General features: G+C 35.9%; 1 long non-coding RNA gene across 1 annotated transcript in view; it reads left to right on the top strand.

The window, feature by feature from the left end:
• The first annotated feature begins 482 nt into the window (after positions 1–482).
• Positions 483–18,847, top strand: part of LOC141568526 (uncharacterized) — a 41,047-nt gene continuing 22,682 nt past the window's right edge. The window contains exons 1-2 of the long non-coding RNA XR_012491679.2: positions 483–728; positions 855–963. This is a non-coding gene — a long non-coding RNA (uncharacterized LOC141568526). The remainder of the gene's footprint in view (positions 729–854; positions 964–18,847) is intronic.

Genomic DNA, 18,847 nt, shown 5'->3' with positions numbered 1-18,847 from the left:
TACAAGATTAGCTCATTGATGCATGCCCTATGCATGTTCAGTACAGTGAAAATGTGTTAATACCTTGTCTATGACAAAGCAGAAAGGTGGGCGTTTATGTTTGCATGTCTCTCATCAGGCAAAATTCTTCTCAGAACACCATGACACCCCTTCTGATCCCATTAGTCTGCACTGGATTACAGGCCTGTGTTGGGGCTGCAAGCAGAGCTGGGAAAGTGAGTATTCGACATTTTTCTTCCTTATATGAAGAGGGCTCTGCAGCCAGAAAGAAACTGGGAGGGCGATGGCAGGTGGGTAGAAAGTCTGCTTCTTCTGGTGCTTGGCTTCGTAAGCACTTACCCATGTTAGCTCCCTTCTCACTTCAGTTAGAAACACAAGACAGCAGGTGTTGGCAGACGCTTCCAGACCAGTGTACCTTCTGTGAGTGTTGCAGTGTGCTAGTAGCTCATCTCCCCTATTTCATACAGAGCTTTCTTCCTGACTCCCAGCCTAGATTCCTATTTCTGAAATATAACTAAGCTGCCTATTATAACAATAACAATAGCAACAAAAAACAACAAAGACACCTGCCTTTTCTTGCCAGGCTGACCTCTGTAGGCTCATGCTGTGGTTAGACAATGGCCCAGACATGAAAGAAGAGCTGCGGTTCCACACCGTTTCTTGTCTTGAAATTCCAATGAAAGTGCAAGGCTATCTCAGTGTTTTGCCCAGATGGATTTATATCTTTGGTATGTATCAATGAGCTAATATGATGCTCGTGCTGTTCATTTTCTTTTGCTCAATCTATTCCATGTAGTAAGTGATTTTTTTGCTTAAAAAAGGATATGACATACTTTAAGTAACCTCCGTCTCAGTTGCACAGTGGCAGAGAAGGACGGAGGAGAAGAGTGATCTGGGAAGAAGAACAGAGCTAACGAAGAGCAGAGAGTCATGGACCATCTAGGCCTGGGGGACAGCCCTGAGGTATGTATGCTAGAGCCAGTGACTGTATTTAGAAAACAGAGCAGCCAGTATTTTGCAAAGGCCATAGGAGGAAAGCAGGGCCCTTATTAAAATGAACTGAAGATGACATAGGTATTAGAAGCTGTACTTAGAAGTACACAGACACACTTATAAGTAAAACAAAAATATAAGATATGGACTTCCCAGCGGAGGCAGTGTGGGTAAATGTGTTATAGGAGAGTGAGAAGAAAGGACGGTGCCCTGTCCAGACTCAGGAGAGAAACTATTACCTTGACCATAATGCTTCAGTAATTCTTTAACAAAGAGAAACGAGGTTAGTCACAGGACCAACTATAATGTCATCATAGTTATTTATATATGAATCAATACAGGAAAATATATCAATATAAGCATGTATGTACGGCGCAGGGGGGGTATGTGTATGTGTGCGTGTGAATATAGGTATTTAACCCTTTTAAAATGAATCCGTCAGCCTTTGTGATACCTGTATTGGATGGACATTGCTTGACTGCAACAATCAAATTTATGAAGACCAACATGGGAAAAACAGGAGTATCTTAGATAATTTTTTTTTAACCAGGCTAAATTCTCTTTTAATGTGTTCTTTATTATAGTAACTTGGGGCATTTATAAGGTCTAGAGTAGATATAGTTAAGACTTTTAGGGTTGGGATACCTGAATTTATTGGTAGGAAGAAAAAACTCCACGGTATTTGGTGATTATTTTCAAAATGTTTTCTGCATATTTGACTGGTTCCTCCAAATATATTACAAACACCATGGTTTAGAAACTGCTTTTTTCTTTTCATTCTAGCTAGCACCTCTTAAAATACATTGCACACAAGATTTGATTAATACAGTTTGGGGTTGTTCGTTATTGTTCTGTTAACAGTTCTTAACTCATTCTTACACCAGCACATTCATGACTAATATTTACCTGTGCTTATTTATATTGGTTTTATCTTAATTTGGACACTACAAGATTAGCTCATTGATGCATGCCCTATGCATGTTCAGTACAGTGAAAATGTGTTAATTGGCTCGTCCATTAATGATGTGGCCTGAAAACCCATGGTGAGCAACTTTGGGCATGCAATGGCCCTTTAAGAAAAACACCAGTGGTCATCACTGTTGGTATATTAGATACTGTATCTAAACATACACAAAAAAGTAAAAACTTCAAGATATTTTATTATTATTTTTTCTCTTTTTTCCTCAGAGTTATTGCATGTCTTTTCCTCATCACTTTAAAACAGTGTGTGTGCGTGCGTGTGCGCGCACCCGCGCATATTTACATGTCCAGATTTTTATTGCCTGAAAATAAACGTAAGTTTTGCCTAAGATGATGTACTATGTACTGCGCTGGGCATGCACTGATCAGTTTAGTATTAGACTGCAGCCTAGGAATGCCAGTATTGCCCATCCAAACCTGCAGGATATGACATGCTGAGGGCTGTCCTTTTACTCTCATTATCTTGGACAGCTGAGGGCCGGGTACCATAATGCACCCCAGCTGAGTGATGAGAGACACAGGTTTAAAGCCTTGATCATACGTATTTTAAAGTAAGAAAGATTCCTCTTAAAACCTTTGCAATGTGTTTATTAACTTAGCAACCACAAAGTTCAGAGTCAACAGCTAAAAAGAGTATAGAAAGAGAGGAAGATCCTTATTTGTTTACTCTTTCGCCATGTGTTTTCAAAATACAATGGTGGGAGAAGGTCTGTTCGCTTTTCCCATAGGTACCCCTTAGGGAATGCATTTAAACAGAACAAAATAGTCTTTCTATGACTCAACAGAAACAGAATTTATAGTATTATTTTAGATTAAATGTGATTAGGCAGGAACATTCCTTTGTTGTTTGTTTCCTGTACTCTGAAGGTAGCAGTTGATGTATCTTGTTTCACTTGGATTTCTCTCTGACAAATGGGAATGACTAATTTCTCTTTACCAAAAATTGAAAAATTTTCCCACACATCTCCAGGTAGACTGCTGCTTTTATTAATAGACAACCATATTTTGTTTCAAAGAACTAAAAGAACTTAGATATTCTCTTTGTCCTTGTAATATTTTTGTCAGGTATCTTGGGTGGGCATTAGGAAGTATTCAGTTCTTTCCTATGGTGAATAAACGTGAACAGTACAATGAATTACTGAGCACTTTAAAGTTGTTATTACACACAGGGATGGGGGATTAATCACAAGCATAGACACTCCCAACTAGAGCTTTTTAAAATTCTGCAATATGGATAAGAGGGGGTGAGAAGCACAACTTTTAACCAAGGACATGACCAGGAGCCCCAATCAGAAGCTGGCTTTTAATATAAATGAAGAATCATCAAAATCTGTGTTTAACTCTTCTATCCTTGATATTTTATAGTATTTTACTGCTTTCTAGGCAACCCCTTATTGAGGTGCTGCAGTTCTCTTACTCATCACAATATCTCTCAGTAGTTCAACTGTAAGTTAATACTATGTTATGTGTCTCAGGGACTATTCTATTGTTAAGTTTCTCCCATAAGTAAATACGAGTTGTTATATGTTAATGAAATTATAAGCATGAGATGATGTGCAGTTTTGGCCTTAACCTTTGAAATCATAAAATTATTTACATGTATTCCATCAAATATAAAGCCTTTGCAAAAACCATACCCTTTCATTTCATATTACATGTTTATATTGTAATTCTTTTTCGTCCTGATAATCACTCAAGTATCTTTCAATAAAATGTACATAAACCTTTATATTAAACCAAAACAAAAGGCAAGAGTACCATTATCTTGGGGGAAATGACTTTCACAAGACATTGTAAACTTAATACTACCTTCTTCCTCTGGTTGTTAACATAAATGGGATAAGGAGACTAGCAGTATAAGAATAAGACTTTAGAAAACACCCAGAAGTCTGCTGGCCATGTGTATACATTTCACAGTACACCCTGCTAAATCCTGAAGACCTGATATATATTATCATCCCCAGAATATAATATTTCTGTAGTTCATTTTAAAAAGAGACCAATAACGGTATTGCTGATGCTACCAAGGTATAACAAGGTACAAGAATTCCTTGAGATTAAAATAGTAATAATAATGTCCCCACTTGGAAAAGAAGAAAATTCTGTCAACATTAGTCTTTTCATTTTTCAACCTTGTTTTTTTTTGTTCTGTAAAAACCTTTAAACTATACGTTTACTATTTTGGAACAAAGAATAGAATGCCAGTGCTTACACATAGTGCTGAGATAAGATTGAACCACCATATAGAAAAGACCCTATACTAACTAGAAAATGAACTTGTAGACGTCTGCAAATTCCATTTATGTCAATGGAATTGCTTATAGCAGAATCTTTGGAGCTGGCACTTCACAAGCATGTCAAAAACTAAACCTGCAATTTTTATTCACTGCTACCATGTGGAGATGATTCCCCAGCCTCCGCCAACCAAGTTACCATTAATATTTAAGCATCAGGCACAATAGAAAAAATAAGTACACTATTCTTTCTTTAAAAAAGAAATCAAGAGACATAGCTTCTTGATAGGATGCAATATAAAAATAAAGTAATCACTTATGTTCAGAGTAAGATCTGCTGGAAGGAATCAACTACCTTTGGTTTTTCAATGATCATATATCTCACCTATAGGGACAAAATTGTATTTGTCAGACAGAAAGTTTAAAAATAAGAACGGTTTTAAAAATCAGGATGAAAACCAAGATGCAAAATGTTAGTAGTTTAGGCCACTATTTTTCAAGATGCAGTCCAAAGACCATCTGTGCTCATTAAGCATGGAGATTCCTGGGCCTCCCTGCAGACCTGCTGAGTTAGATGGAAGCCAAAGTGTGTATAATTATATATATATATATATATATATATATATATATATATATATATATATATATACACACACACACACACAGACACACACACACATATATCTATCCCTAAATTTAAGAATTTCAACAAGTTTCATATACTATTTTAAAATTATTTCCTTGATATATTCTTTTTCCCAGTCATTTTTTAATAACACCAAAAATGAAGACCAAAATATAAACACAAATTTATTTTTTATAACAGTAACTTTATAAGCTCATAAGTAATAAAGGATGCTGATTATTTCTGATGTTGTTGCCCAGGCTCTAATTGTGCAATCTTGATTTTTGTATCCTAAGAGCTACGGCTCAGTTATGATAACAGATCAGACAAAGGTGGAATGTAAGCTAGAGATGAGATGAAGCAAACCCTGGGGAAAGTCATAGCAGTAGGTAGTGGTCTGTGGACATTTTTTAAAAGTGAAAGCCTAGATTCCAGCCCTGACCTTCTAAATATAAATCTGACTAAGGTATGGCTTAGGAATCTGTTTCAGAAGCCTTCACAGTTCATTCTGACTCACAGCCTTGATTGAAAAACATGAATAGAGGAGGCTACTGGGAACAGAATACCATGATAGGAATTGTGGCAGAAGACAGAGAATCAGGCATTGGACAGATACTCAGTTATTAGACTGGGGTACAAAAGAGTGCGTTGGTCAAAAGAGCTGAGATAGTATCACAAAGAAAACCCCTCGAAAACAGTAAAGGTGTTTTGTTTTGTTATTGAGAAATAAAGAAGTTTCCCCTGCTGAGAAGAAGATTAGGTTTAGATTTAAGGATAGAAGTGAGCCTCCAGGTATGGGATAAACAGCCCTTGATAGAGGATTTGGAGGAGATTTGGGTATTAGTCACAGAATGAAAGACATGGCTTCAATATTCCCTTCTTCTGGAATTTTCACTTTGGTGAAGAAAATCCACTTTTCATGAACCTGAAAAAAATCACTAATGAGTTAAGTTAGCAGGAGATTGAACAAGGATGAGCAAATGTTCAGTTATAGCCTTTATTTGGAAAATACCCTCGTTTTAATCTACTCTAAAACAGGACGCAGGAGTTCATTCAAAAGGAACAAAACCACGAGCAGAAATTCCTGGCATACATTTCAGCTAATTCACAGGTCCTGGTCCACATCAATGTTCACGCCTTACTCTTTGCTCTGTACAGTTGACTTGAAATGGACGAATGCTCAACAAATGCCTACTAGCTCAGTACGTAGACAAGCAAACCCCAAATAACTACCTCTTTAAGTTCGTGAGTGTTTATAAGTAACTAAAGCAGTAAAGTGTATTAAAAGGCACTATGAATTTTCATTAGTTTGTTTTCTCATTGAAAACCACTTTACGCCGATTGCAACATGAAATGAAGTTTGTTTGCTTTCCTCTTGTATCTTGCTTGGATATCAGCTGGCAGTTAGTTGGCTCTTTCCCTGCCAAATCCAATAGAATCATCGTCCTTTGGATTTTCTCTTCTCCTTCAATGAAGCCTATATTGTACAGCAACTGTATGGTACTGTAGTATGTGTCTATACTTCAATGACACATGTTCTTTCCGTCCTAGTGGAGCACATTTCCTATTTGTCCTGAATAAACTTAATAAAGAAGTGATTAAATGTGGCATCACACCTAGCCTCCCACTCCTCTATCGACTGCACTGTGCTTTGGAGGGGGGAAAGTTTCGTAGACAAAATGCACTGACCCATGTCACGCAAAGGCAGCGTCTCTTTCCTGGGAATCCCACGGTCGGGAGGCAACTGCAGAGCACCGGAAGCAGGCTCATTTTCTGTATGCATCATTTTATCGTTTTTATTCATTCATCTACACTCCCACAGAGCACTTGTTCATAGATATTATTTAACGGTTTGGAGAGGGAGACAATAAGAGTAAAAAGGAAGATCAGAATGGTGAGGATGCCCTCAAGTTATGCTTTCAGTTTTTATTTTTTGAAAGAAAAAAAAAAGACAGATGGACACAGTTATCCCTTATCAATTTAATGACAGTATTAGAACTCAGAAGAAAACAATATTCAGTGCGCGTAATATGCAAAGCCATGTCGTTAGCTGTATGAGAGAGAAAGAAGAAAATCGAGCCTGAAAGGAAAGGTTAGAATTTAATTATATGTGTTTTTGTTCCCCAAGTGTTTCACGTGTCAATGTTCTGTCCTGTGCATGTCCTATCATCTAAAAAAGACAGAAAATTCAACGGTACAGCAGGCTTTGAATGAAGTGCTAAATATTTGATTGCCAAAAATAGAAGAGCACTGCAGAGGTTTTTAAAAATCACAAATGAATGATATAAACAAAATACCTTATTTCACTTAATTAGATTTAAAAATGGTAGAATAACAAATGTTTCAACGCACTGACTATACAAACCATGTGATGAAATGCTAATAATCTCCCCTATTCATCTCCAGTTCTAACTTTATGAGTTTAGTGTGTACCCATGCAGTTTAGTGCAGGAAACTGCATGTCCTTGTATATTTTTTTTGCATTTTCCTGACCTCTAACAAGAATGGATATTTTTTTCAATGCTTGTGGTCACTTAAAAACTTCCAGAATATTCTAGAGCAGGGCTGTCTAACAGAAAGTTCCATAATGGAGGCAGCCTGTTGGCTCAGTGGTTAGAGCACCGTGCTCCTAACACCAAGGTCGCCGATTTGATTCCCATATGGGCTAGTGAGCTGCGCCCCCCACGACTAGACTGAAGACAATGACTTGACCTGGAGCTGATGGGTCCTGGAGAAACATGCTGTTCCCCAATATTCCCCAATAAAAATTAAAGAGAAAAAAAAGAAATTTCCATGATGATAGAAATGCTTTGATCTGTGCTGCCCACTGTGGTGCCACTAGCAACATGTGGCTTTGAGCACTAAAAATGTGGTTAATAACACAAAAATGTGGTTAATAATTACTTAACTTTAATTAATTTAAATTATGTACATGTGCCCTGTAGCTACTTATTATACAGCACAACATCTAGAGTCTCACATAAACACATGGTTAAATATTTCTTGCTATATTATAAAAAATGAAGTCTATTAAACAAATTGCTCTGCAACCTAATATTGTTTGATTCACTTAAAATATGGCATAGACTTTCATCTAGGCTGCTACACAGATAACTACCTTATTCTTTTTTAATAGATGAATTTTTAAATCTATAATTTATTCGGCCATTCTTGTACTGGATTAAAGGTTTCTTTTTATTACTGCTGTTGTTTTGCCACCACAAAGTGTTATAATTTAAAAAAATCATGTATACGTAATTACACAAACTCTTACCTTTGTACATATGACTATATAAATGTATGTTCTCAACAGTATATACATTTGTAATTTCAATAACTGCCAACAGATTACTATCCAAATCTTTTCAAAGATATTATAATACAGCACATTCCCATGAGAGATAAAATTGTGGGCCAGTTTCCTCACACCCTTGCCAGCAATAGATATTAATGAGCTTTTTATTTTTTGCCAATCTGAGAGGTACAAAACTGCATGTTACTGTAGCTTTAATTTGCATTTCCCTGACGGTTAATAAGAATAATTTTTTATATATATTGGTCACTTAATATATGTTGATAATCTCTCACTTCAGTCATCAATCTTTTGATTGTCCCTTAAAAAAGTAGAAGCTAGAGATTCTAAAGTAATCGCATCATAAATGATGTTTAGGGCTCAAAGAACCACCTTCAAATATATAGAGTGAAATCTAAATTTGGTTATACATAAGATTATAGTTTGCTATAGAGCTAGTATTTTTGCAACCAAAAATAAAGTGTCTCTTCTAGTTACCGTATAGACAGCATAATATTACAGCACCTAGAGTCTCAACTATACCTATGGTTGAAAGTTACTATATTAACAAAAATTAAACATATAAATGCAAATTGAAACACAAAATTCGAGAACAGTGTTTCTTGAAGTGCGGTCCAAGGATCACCTGCATCAAATCAACTGGGGTGTTTATTAAAGAAGTTGATTTGGGGTTCCCATCTTAGACTTGCTGATAATCATTTTCTGGGCAGTATCCGGGAATATGCATTTTAACAAACTCTCTGCATTATTTTTATGCAACTAGAGTTCTTAAAACCATTTGATTTGAGGGACTAAAACAATGTCATAATATTTTTTGTTTAAATCTAACCAATTTTGCATGATTAAAACCAAAAGTAATATAACATGACAGCTAATTTTGGAAATAAATTCCAAAATACTTTAAGAGTAATGAAAATACTTTTTGTTGCAAACATCAGTCTATATTAAGAAGGATTTAAGTTTTCGTAGGCATTTGGTGGCTTTAAGGATCAACCAAATAAATATTAAAGCAAGTGTTTTATAAACAGATTTTAATGTTATTATAAAATATCACACAAAATATTTTCTCGACCTTCTAATTTTAAATAACTACCAAAATATATGTTATCTGCTATGAAAACATGATAAAATTAAAGGGCATTGTTTTAAATAACAAAAGACCAAGGTTTAGATTTGGGTTTTGTGTTTAGCTGTGTGAGGCATTAATCTTAACTTCAATTCTTTGACAACGGTTAAATAATATGTGAAGTGCAAATTATAATATATATTTCAGGGAGTTGTTTTAAGAATTTCACCAAAGATCATTCATGAAAAGCATTTTGTTAACTGTTGTTAACAAAATTGTTATTTTAACAATTCAGGAACACTTTTAAATAGGACTTTTACAGGGATGACATAAAAAAAACACAAAAAAACACACACAAAAAAAACACAACAGTGGAATCACAGATTCCAGCCCTCATTTCCCAACAAAAACACCAGTTTGGAACCACCCACAGATGAGAACACCTGTGTGAGAGCCCCAGAGTCCAGCTGGGAAGGCAAAGCTTAGGGCCAAGAGCGGAGCTGGCCCACAATTTCTCCTGTGGGGAAAAGTGAGAGCAAAGTGAGCACTCGGCTTCAGAGTCTGTGGGATGGCGCCCAAGAGGTCCACTTCTGTTCACTTCAGTCCAAACGCTAAGGGGATGGGCTTGGCTGAATCTCGGGGCAGCTGAAAGCAGGGAGAAGGGTGGGTGCTCATAGCCACCAGTGCATAAATCTCAATAGCTGGATGTAGATCCTGCAAACCGACTCAGGGACTCCACCAAGAGGCTCACCCACAAACTCCACAGGATGACTACTTACCTGCAGATGCCCAACCCAACCACCCATCAACCCACCCACCCACCCACCCACCAACCAACCAACCAACCAACCAACCAACCAACCAACGTGTACCCATAGCATCCCTCATGCCAGTCCATGTACCCCAAAGCACTGTTCCCTATGCGCCCCCACGGAGAGCATGTACAGACAGCATGTGGGTCTCAGTAACAGGTGCAGAACTTAGCATCCACCTCCATTTTGCAGGATTGGGAAAGATATAACCTTGACTACTTCAGGGCAATTTCCCTGGGAAAATAAACAAGAGGTTCTTGGCACCTTGCCCGGTTTTGCAGGCTTGAGAGACAGCACCGACTTCTAAGACATCCCTCCTCAGAGGGAACAAGAATGAGAACATTCACACAAAAGGCCTCAGAGACCCCCAGATTCTCTAACTAGACCAACTTGAGAGAGTCTTTCTCTGTTAAAGCCGGTCAGCAAAGACTAAAGGAAGTGACTAGTTCTGGAAAGGTAAAGATAGTAATGCTACACTTAAAGGGACACAAAGAAAAGGAACACCTTTCTTTGTTCATTTGTTTTGGTTTGGTTTTAATCTTTAGTTTCAACCCCAAATAAGCTCTTTCCTTTTATTACAAAAGTAATAAACAAACATTGATAGGAAAGGAAAACGGACATTTGCAAACTATGTGCTTTTAACAGGTGTCTCAGTAATCCCATCACCAACACCCATGTGCAAGGCATAGACATTGGGCAGACAATTCTGAGTAATCAGAACTATAACATAAATACATGATTTTTTAAATTTCATATATAAATGATAAATAAATAAATAAAAACATACTACTAAAACATTCATCAAATCACGGAGAGAAGAAGAAAGGAACTAGAAAACAACCAAATGGCCATAGTAAGTCCCCACCTATCATTAATTACTTTAAATATAAATAGATTATTCAATCAAAAGATATAGAGTAACTGAATGTATAAAAAACGAGATCCAACTATATGCTGCCAACAATAGACTCCCTTTGACTTTAAGCCACACATAGGCAGAAAGTGAAAGGATGGAAAAAGATATTCCATGCAAATATAAACCAAGAGAGTAGAAGTGGCTACATGTATAATGGACAAAATAAACTTTAAGTCAAAAATTGTCACAAGAGACAAAGAAGTTCATATACATATATTCCATATCTGAATGCCTAAAGCAAATATTCACAGAATTGAAAGAAAAAACAAACAACAAGTAGATAACAGTGTGGACTTCAGTACCCACTTTCACCAGTGGGTAGATTATCCAGACGGAAACTAAATAAGGAAACAGTGGGCTTGAACAACACTATATTCCAAATGGTATTAAAAGACTTATACAAATCATTCTACCCAACAGCAGCAGAATACACATTCTTCACAAGTATATATGAAACATTCACCAGGATAGATCAGATGTTAGGCCACAAAAGAAGTTTTAACAAATCTTAAAATATTGAAATCATCATATATCTTTTCTGACCACAATGGCACGAAACAAGAAATCAATAATAGGAGGAAAATTGGAAATTTTACAAATAAACAACGTAACTTTACACTTCAAGGAATTAGCAAAAGAACTACCCAAGACCAAAGTTACAGAAGGAAGGAAATAATAAAGATTAGAACATAAATAAATAAAACAGATTAGCAAAATAATAATAGAAGAGATTTACTAAACTGAGATGGGTTTTTGAAAATTAAAGCAAAATTGACAAACCTTCTGCTAGACTAACTAAAATAAATAGAGAAGACTCAAATAAAATCACAAATGAAAGAGGAGACATTACAACTGATACCACAGTTATACAAAGGATTATAATAGTGTGAAATTAGTATAAACAATTATACAAATTAGATTACCTATAAGTAATGGATTCTTTCTTAGAAACATATAACCTACCAAAACCGAATCATGAAGAAATAGAAAATCTGAACAAAGCAATAAGAAGTAAAGAGGTTGAATCAGTGATCAAAAACATTCCAACAAAGAAAAGCTCAGGACCAGGTGAGTTTAGAGGTGATTTCTAACAAATATTTAAAGAAGTATTAATGCCAATCCTTCTTCAACTATTTAAAAAATTTGAAGAGACGGGAATTCTTCTACACTCATTTTATGGCACCAGCATTACCCTGATACCAAAACCAGACAAGAACACTACAAAGAAAAAAAAATTAAAGGCTAATATGCCTGGTGAATATAGATTCAAAAATCCTTAACAACACAAACAGAATTCACCAGCACATGAAAAGGATCATATACAACGATCAAGTGGGATTTATCCCTGGGATGCAAAATTGGTTCAACACACCCAAATATGATACATCACATTATCATTCTGAAGGATGAAAATCAGATAATAATCTCAACAGAAAAAACTTTTGATAAAACTGAACGTTTGTTCATGATCAAAACTCTCAATGAATTAGGTTTAAAAGTAATGTACTTCAACATAATAAAGGCCATAAATGACTAACCCACAGCTAACATGATACCAATGGTAAAGAGGTAAAAGCATATCCTTTAAAATCAGGAATAAGACAAGGATATCCACTCTCACTATTTTTATTTAACCTAGTATTGGAAGTTCTAGTAAAAGAAATTAGGCAAGAAAAAGTAATAGAAGGCAACCAAATAACAAAGGAAGAGTAAAATTATCTCTGTTTGCAAATGATATAACTTTATATGTAGAAAGCCCTAAAAACTCCACCAAAAATTTGTTAGAACTAATACATTAATTCAGTAAAGTTACAGGATACAAAATCAATATACAAAAATCAGTTGTGTTTCTATACAATAACAATGAACTATTAGAAAGAGAAATTAAGAAAACAATCCCATTTGCAGTTGCATCAAAAAATAAAAGTACCAATAAATAAATTTCACCAGAGGTAAAATATCCATACACTGAAAACTATAAGACACTGATGAAAGAAACTGAAGGAGACACAAATAAATTGAAAGGTATTCCATGTTCATGGACTGAAAGAATATTATTGAAATGTCCATGTTACTCAAAATGATATACAATCCAATCCTTATTAAAATTCTAATTCACAGAAAAAGGAAAAAAATAATCCTAAAATTCATACAGAAATACAAAAGACCCCTGAGTCAAAGCAATTCTGGAGGCATCACACTTCCTGATTTAAAACTGTATTTCAAAGCTATAGTAATCAAAACAGTGTGCTACTGGCATAAAAACAAATTCACAGATGAACGGAACAGAATTGAGATCCCAGAAAAAAAAACACATGCATATCTGATCAACTAATATTTGATAAGAGAACCAAGACTATTCAATGGGGAAGGATAGTCTCTTTAATAAATGGTGCTGAGAAAACTGGATATGCACATGCAAAAGAATGAAATTGGACCCCTAATTACACTACTCATGAAAATGAACCCATAATACATTAAAGCCTTATATATAAGACCTGAAATCATAAAACTCTATAAAAAAGAGGAAAAAAAAAGAAAACCATGGGGAAGAAGTTCCTTGATGCTGTTCTTGACAATGGTTTTTGAATATGACACAAAAAACACAAGTAACAAAAGCAAACATCAACAAATTGGACTACATCAATCTAAAATCCTTCTGCACAGCAAAAGAATCAACAAAATGGAAAGGCAACCTATGAAATGGAAGAAAATATTTGTAAACTATATATTTGATAAGGAGTTAATATCCAAAACATATAAAGAACTCAAATAATCCAATTAAGAAATGGGCAAAGGACCTGAATCAACCTTTTTCCAAAAAAGACATAAAAATGGCCAACAGGTACATGGAAAGATGCTCAACATCACTAATCACCAAGGAAATGCAAATCAAAACCACAATGACATATCACCTCATACTTGTCAGAATGGCTGTCATCAGAAAGACAAAAGATAAGGGTTGATGAGGGTGTGGAGAAAAGGGACGCTTGTGCACTGTTGGTGAGAATATAAATTGGTACAGTCACTATGAAAAACACTATGAAGTTTTGTCAAAAAAACCCCAAAACACTAAAAATGGAACTAGTATATGATCCTGCAATCCTACTTCTGGTTTATACCCAAAAGTAAATGAAATCACTGCCCTGAAGGGATTTCTGCACTCCATGGTTATTGCAGCAGTATTTACAATAGCCAAGACATGGAAGCAACCTAAGTGTCCACTGATGCATGAATGGACAAAGCATCATGTGGTTGTATATGCATCCAATGGAATATTATTCAGCTACAAGAAAGATGAAAATGCTGACATTTGTGACAACATGGATGACTCTTAAGGGCATTACGCTAAGTGAAATAACTCAGAAAAAAACAAGTGCTGTATGACTTCACTTATACTGTGTTTCCCCGAAAATAAGACTGGGTCTTATATTAATTTTTGCTCCAAAAGACGCATTACAGCGTATGTTCAGGGGATGTCATCCTGAAAAATTATGCTAGGGCTTATTTTCCAGTTAGGTCTTATTTTCGGGGAAACATGGTATGTGAAATTTAAGTCAAACTCATAGAAACAGACTAGACTGGTGATTACCAGGGGTTGAGGGTTAGGGAAGAGATATGTGGTCAAAGGGTATGGACTTCCAGTTATAAAATGAATAAGTTCTGAGACTCTAATGTACAGCAAGGTGATTATATAACAATACTGTATTGCATACTTGAATGTTGCTATGAGAATAGATCTTAAATGTTCTCACTAGACACACACACACACACACACACACAAGTAATATCTGAGGTGATAGATGTGTCAACTAACTTTATTGTGGTAATCATTTCACAATATATATGTGTGTGAAATCATCACATTGTACACCTTAAACTTACATAAAGTTATATGTCAGTTATATCTCAATGAAGCTGGGGGTGGGGGAGAAGACAGATTTTTGAAGAAAACCCAACACCTAAAATTTCCTGAATTATATATAAATGTTGGAAGCAAAATATTCATGTATATATTTTAAGTGACTTGCTTTCTTGAGTTCTTATGGTCTAGGACAAATTAGAAAGTGGAGTGACCGCTTATGTTTATCCTAAGAGAGCTGGTAGATGTATGTTGTTGATTACTGCTTCACTTCTGCTTTCAAAATCACTAACTCAGACATCACAGATTCAGGCCACCACCTCCAATCTTTCCAGCTTGCTGGTCCGACTCTTTCTACCATGACCTCAACAGTAGAAAGCTATTTGTCTTCTGTATTTTCTCCCTATCTATAAACCCCTTTCTGGATTCACTTATCCCCCTCACAAGTTTAGAAGTCATGGCTTATCATTTCAATCATTAGACTGCAAATGTTCACATCTTCTTTGTTCCTCTGTTCTTTTACTACATCTATCTGGCAAAAATGTATCTTTATTCCTATATGACAAAATATCCCTGCCTTATCTGTGCTTGAAACCAGGCAACTGAATGCTGCTGGCGCAAATCACACAGAGGACAAATTGGTATCATTATAAACTGATGGTCACGTGCTTCAACTATGCCCTGAATCCTGTCAAGCAATTCTACTGCAGGATTTTGTTGAACTCTCAAACACAGCATACACATTAGCTTTTCACACAGTCTTTACTAACTTCAATCCATAACACCTCCACCGCACCCCTTCATTCTCAGAACGTATTCTCACCTCCTACTTTATAGAAAATATGTGAACACATTGAAACTGCCTTAACTTTCCATTGGCAAACATCCATCTCTACTAGTAATTGCACTCCTACACTTCTCCCCCTCCGGTTGCAGTTAATGTGTCTTCCTCCCCCTTAGGACCGAACTGCATCCTGTATTCAGGATCTTACCCTCTGCCACCTTTTCAGATGACTTGCCCCTTTGTGTCCCATCTCTCTTGTATCTCTTCACACTCTTTTGCCCTGCCAGACATCCCAATGAGACATATTAATTCTGTCTTCCACGTTTAAAAAAACATCCTTTGATCTTACATTTCATTCTATGCATGGTCCTACTCTTTCCTTCCTTTTACAGTCACATTTTTAAAGAGAAATTATCTACCCTTACCTAATGTCTCCATTTCCTTACCTTCTATGCATTCCTTAGTCTATTCAAGTTTCACTTCTGCTTGTATCACTGTACTGAAATGATCACTGCAAAAGTACCAGTGATTAGGAGGGCCACATCATTGAAACGCTTTCACTGGACAAACTAGGACACAAGGTCTCCTCATCTAATGATCCACCTGTTGCTAAATCTAATAACAAATTTTCCTCATCTGACTTAACTTCTCAGTAGCATTCAACTGGCCACTCCCTTGTTTCTAAAATATGGTCTTCCCCAATCTTCTGAGAAACCCCTCCTCACACCTTCTTAGTCTCCTAGTCCATTTTCTGCTCATTTACTTGAACATGAGACACTACATCAAGCTTAGTTTTAGACTCCATTCATTCCCTACTGTATACACTCTGCTCTTATAATTCCACCAGTTCACATGGCTTGGGTTTTCATCTCTACATCAGTGGCTTTCAGAGTCACATATCCAGCCTAGAATTCTCTGAGCATCCAGACAGGGCAAACTCCCTAGTTGGCAATTCCGGTGGGAACTTTAGTATGCATACTGAGACATAAGGGTGCTCCAAAAAGACAGGTATGTTGGCACTCCTTTATATTAATGTTCTTTAAATATTTGTTTATTATAGTTTTCATAGGAGGAAAAATAAACTATTTACTGAGAAGATTATGATGCAGAAGCATTTATTTACCAAGCTATATTTAGACATTGTGAAAAATTGACAAAACTCTCCCACATTTGGTTTTCCTTTTTTTCTCTTGTAGCTTTTCAAACACCTTTAATAAAAGTAATTAAAGAGATGTAAATATAAGTATTAAACCTAAGATAGCTCATAAACACCAAGATTCTTTTTTTTTTAATTTATTGGGATGACAATTGTTAGTAAAATTACATAGATTTCAGGTGTACAATTCTGTATTATATCATCTATAAATCCCAGTGTGTGTTCATCACACAGAGTCAGTTCTCCTTCCATCACCATATATTTGATCCCCTTTACCCTCATCTCCCACCCCCCACCCCCCTTACCCTCTGGCAACCACTAAACTATTGTCTGTGTCTATGAGTTTTTGTTTCTCATTTGTTTGTCTTGTTCTTTTGTTGTTTTTGGTTTATATACCACATATCAGTGAAATCATATGGTTCTCTGCTTTTTCTGTCGGACTTATTTCACTTAGCATTATACTCTCAAGATCCATCCATGTTGCCACAAATGTTCCTATATCATCTTTTCTTACCGCCGAGTAGTATTCCATTGTGTATATATACCACAACTTCTTTATCCATTCATCTATCGAAGGATATTTTGGTTGTTTCCATGTCTTGGCCACTGTAAACAAAGCTGCAATGAACATTGGAGCACACGTGTCTTTATGGATAAATGTTTTCAGAGTTTTTCAGTAGATACCCAGGAGAGGGATTGCTAGGTCATATGGTAATTCTATTCATAATTTTTTGAGGACCTCCACACTGCCTTCCATAGCGGCTGCACCAGTCTGCATTCCCACCAACAGTGTATGAGGGTTCCTTTTTCTCCACAGCCTCTCCAACATTTGTTACTATTTGTCTTGTTGATGATAGCCATTCTGACTGGGGTGAGGTGATATCTCATTGTGGTTTTGATTTGCATTTCTCTGATGATTAGTGATGTTGAGTATTTTTTAATATGCCTATTTGCCATTTGCATGTCCTCTTTAGAGAAATGTCTCTTCAGGTCCTCTGCCCATTTTTCAATTGGGTTGTTTGTTTTTTTGTTGTTGAGTTGCATGAGTTCCTTGTATATTTTGGATATTAGCCCCTTATCGGAGGCACTGTTTGCAAAAATCTTCTCCCATTCAGTTGGTTGCCTCTTTATTTTGTCGATGGTTTCTTCTGCTGTGCAGAAGCTTTTAAGTTTCATATAGTCCCATTCGTTTATTTTAGCTTTTACTTCCATTGCCTTTGGAGTAAAATTCATAAAATGCTCTTTGAACCCAAGGTCCATAAGTTTAGTACCTATGTTTTCTTCTATGCAGTTTATTTTGTCAGGTCTTATGTTTAAGTCTTTGATCCATTTTTAATTAACTTTGGTACATGGTGACGAATAGCAGTCCAGTTTCATTCTTTTGCCGTGGTTATCCAATTCTCCCAGCACCATTTATTGAAGAGGCTGTCTTTCCTCCATTGTATATTTTGAGCTTCTTTGTCACAAATTATCTCTCCATATCTATGTGGTTTTATTTCTGGATTCTCAATTCTATTCCATTGTTCTATGTGTCTGTTTTTCTGCCAATACCATGCTGTTTTGATTATTGTTGCCCTGTAGTACAAGCTAAAGTCAGGGAGTGTGATACCTCCAGTATTGTTTTTTTTCTTTTCTTACGATTGCTTTGGCTATTCAGGGTCTTTTGTGGTTCCAAAATAATCTGATGAATTTTTGTTTTATTTCCTTAAAAAATGCCATTGGGGTTTTGACGGGGATTGCATTAAGTCTGTATATTGCTTTGGGTAACATGGCCATTTTAACTATGTTGATTCTTCCAATCCATGAGCACAGAATGTCTTTCCATTTCTTTCTGTCTTCTTTAATTTCTTTCAAAAATGTCTTATAGTTTTCAGTATATAAGTCCTTCACATCCTTGGTTAAGTTTATTCCTAGGTATTTTATTCTTTTTGCTGCAATTGCAAAAGGAATTGTTTTTGTATTTCTTTTTCTGAGATTTCATTGTTAATATATAGGAATACAATGGACTTTTGTATGTTGATTTTGTAGCCAGCAACTTTACTGTATTCGTTGATTGTTTCTAATGGCTTTTTGGTGGAGTCTTTAGGGTTTCCTATATATAGCAT

This window comes from Rhinolophus sinicus, chromosome 1 (assembly GCF_057876585.1).
Source record: "Rhinolophus sinicus isolate RSI-liver-muscle chromosome 1, RSI-T2T, whole genome shotgun sequence".
Classification (NCBI taxonomy): Eukaryota; Metazoa; Chordata; class Mammalia; order Chiroptera; family Rhinolophidae; genus Rhinolophus; species Rhinolophus sinicus.
The sequence above is the reverse complement of the archived record's forward strand: the minus strand, read 5'-3'. Positions and strand labels throughout refer to the sequence as shown.